A 3,321-nucleotide genomic window follows, 5' to 3' on the forward strand; every position below is an offset into this window, starting at 1 on the left:
TTTTACAGGAGTGAATTTGCCAGATATTTGTTCTAGACCAAGTTCACCTTACATAGAGGATTATTAAAAACAACAAAACTTCCTCTAAAGAGGTAACTTATAATTTGTCAGATATTTTAAAAAAAGATTGTAATGTTTTGTTACTTAAAAGGAGGAGGCAACTGATCTGACGTCTGAGCCAGCCTGCCTCAAGATGACAATACAATTTGCCTTAGTTACTCCTAATAAAATCATTCCCAAGTGTGTTATTGGTATTAATGATATAAAATTGTATTAAGACTGCTTTCTTTTTAGTAATAGGATTAATCAATTTGGTGTAATTTTTTAATAGCCTTATAAGAAAGATAATCACTTCATGGCCTTTTAGCTAAGATCAAGTGTAGTATCTGTTCTTATCAGTTTAATATCTTATATGCCCTCTATCCAAGGACAGTATATTAAATGGATTTTTGGAGCTTGGAGTAGGAATAGGCTTGCTCCATCCACTCCAAGCATCGGCCTGGTATTGCAGTACTTCCAGGAATGGTGCACCCCCTCAGGGGAATTAAAAAAAAAAGATAATTAATGATGGGGTGAGATGAATTGATTGAAAGAACTGGGAAGGAATTTTTCAATGATTACTTGTTAAAAATGCCTTTTGAGTGGTACTTAGATCAGAATGTTAAAGTATATAAATAAAGGTGTGCGGATGTAAAAAAAAAAAAAAAAAAAGAAGAAGAAGAAAAAGAAAAAGAAATTTTCAGGCCAAACCTAAACACCATGCCTAAAGTTGAAGGTTTTTAAACTGTATAAAAACACTAAGAAAAAAAAAAGGAAATTAATTTTCAGGGTAAAATATGTTGGGATAGCTTGCTTAAGTTTTATCAAATTTAAGTCATGGGTAAAACATGAAATTGTTTTATGTTTATAAAAATTTCTGTGGTACATAAAATCAATAGCTATCAAGTTTAAGCCAAAATCATTGGTTGTCAAATAATGTTTTTTCTTTCAAAAAATTTATCAAGGGTTATATTAATATTTAGCTAGCTATTTTGGCTCAGAAAAGACCAAATTCTACTCTATTGTATGTAAAGTAACTGTCTCAATTTTGCATCTTAAGTTCAGTGCTTATAACAAAATTAACTCTTAAGACATGTTCCCTACTTTAGGGTACAGCCTCATGCTCAAACAATGGTTCTGATCTTTTTATATATAATATATAATATATATATATATATATATATATATATATATATATATATATATATATATATATATATATATATATAATTCAAGCTCCATGGTTCTGTTCCCAATGTTCTCTGGGTAATTTGTACCCACACAGGTATCTGAACTAATCAAAGATGTTTTCACACAGGTGCTAAGACCTTATATTGTCTTACTTGTTCTTTTCTGATAATTTCTAGGTTAAATTAGTTAAGTTTATAAATCAATTGGTACTGTTTTCAAGACCGGTAACAGGTTCTGCCTATATTTATAAATGTTAGATATTTAAAATATGAGATATGCATACTTCCTATGCCTCAGACATATGGCTTATGCTACCACAGTAAGCCAAAGCCAATTAAAATCATTAGAGTAAAAAGTGTCAATATTTTGGCCTGTGCTCTCATGTCATGAGGCCACTGGAGATGATGGGACACTTCTACACTGGCCCCCTGGTAAGCCACCTGTCTTCCTGAGCAGGGAGGATATGGATACCCAAACAAAATTGGTGTACAGTCTAAAACAGGAGAGTCACAATTGAGGAACAATCAGCCCTCCTGACTTCCCAAAGAAGACTTGGCCAACATGGCCTAGACTCATCCTAACAGGCAAGACACCAACAAACTATGGGGCTACTCCTATGTCCCTAACATCTCTTTGGAGAGCCATTAATAACCTGTAAAATTAATCCTTAATTAACTTTTGGCTATCTACATGATCTGAGAGAAATATATAACCAAAAATCCAAAAATTACCTTAAATATATAAATGGCCCTTAACATCTGAAATTAGCAACTTGCTGCAGGCCATATTGAACCTACCACCTCTCCTTGGAATACTTCTATCTTTGTTATAATGAAAAAGTCTGGAAAATGGAGATTGCTCCAGGACCTTAGAGAAATTAATAAGGCCATGGTACCTATGGGGGCCCTACAACCAGGCCTCCCCACTCCAGTATCAATTCCTGCAGGACATTGTAAAATCATTATTGACCTAAAGGATTGCTTTTTTACAATTCCCTTACACTCCTCGTCAGCATTTTACATTTAGTTTACCTGTGGTAAATTTTAGAGGCCATGAAGATAGTGGAGGCTACAAATCTGAGCCAAAGAGTCACTTTTATCTTATAAAAAGCCTCTTTTCCTGGTCATTTGCGCCACTGACTTTACACCTACTGGGGTGTTCTGGCAGGAGAGGCCCCTCTTCAGGGTCCATTTACCCTACAAAAGTTAAAAATGGGGGATTTATATCCCATAAAAGGTTCTCCAAGAAATATCCTTCATCATGCCTTGTTTGTCCTAAACTTGTTAACCCTTGATACTCAGGGAACTTCAGCTGCTGATGACTTTTGGCACACAAATACAAAAAATACCTTTGCCAAGGCCATGTGGAAAGATCCTTTAACTTTAAAATGGAACGGCCCAGACCCAGTACTTATTTGGGGCCTAGGATCAGTATGCTTGTCTGACACCAAAGAAAATGCTGTGAGATGGCTACCAGAGATACTTGTAAAACAAGGTGATGATCCTACAGTGACATCTCACATATCCAGGGAAGAAACACTTCCCTGAGAGAATCTCCCTTTTTTCCCTAACAGGACAAAGCTGGAAGGACCTCTACTTATCTTAATCCTCTCACTCATAGTTGGACCCATTATTATAATTAAAATCATGTCTTTTATATGTCAACAGATTAAAGCAATTAAGGTGCAGCCTTTACAGGTCCATTATCACAGACTGGAGGGGTCGGGTCGAGGCGTTGCCACTGAAGACCTACCACCTATAGCTGTCACTCTCCCTTTAGCTTACATTCTGTACTTACTTACTATACTGCTGCCTCTACACCTCTGCTATCGCTGCAGTCTACCTGTCTTGGCCAAATAGCTACCACTCCTTTAGGAGCTGCATAGGATTCAGACCTATGCATATCAGCTCACAATAAAATGAGTGTGATATGGGCACCAACATGGGTGTGAGGCAAAGCACCACAAGGGAAGGTCCCTATCTGACTGCTTCTGAATTCCCTGAGAGATAAACCTGACTTAATGGAAGTTGGTACTATAACTGTTATCACTAAGGCCATGCCTCGCTCTCCAGCCACATAGGCCCTGCCTGC

The 3,321-nt window shown here is 36.6% G+C and overlaps 1 non-coding gene across 1 annotated transcript; it reads left to right on the forward strand.

Annotated features, from left to right (window-relative positions):
* Positions 1-347: 347 nt before the first annotated feature.
* LOC123458018 lies at positions 348-536 on the forward strand. Its single transcript, XR_006635353.1, has one exon. It is a non-coding gene; the product is annotated as a U2 spliceosomal RNA (small nuclear RNA).
* The last annotated feature ends 2,785 nt before the right edge of the window (positions 537-3,321 follow it).

Source organism: Jaculus jaculus, chromosome 1, assembly GCF_020740685.1.
Source record: "Jaculus jaculus isolate mJacJac1 chromosome 1, mJacJac1.mat.Y.cur, whole genome shotgun sequence".
NCBI classification, from domain to species: domain Eukaryota; kingdom Metazoa; phylum Chordata; class Mammalia; order Rodentia; family Dipodidae; genus Jaculus; species Jaculus jaculus.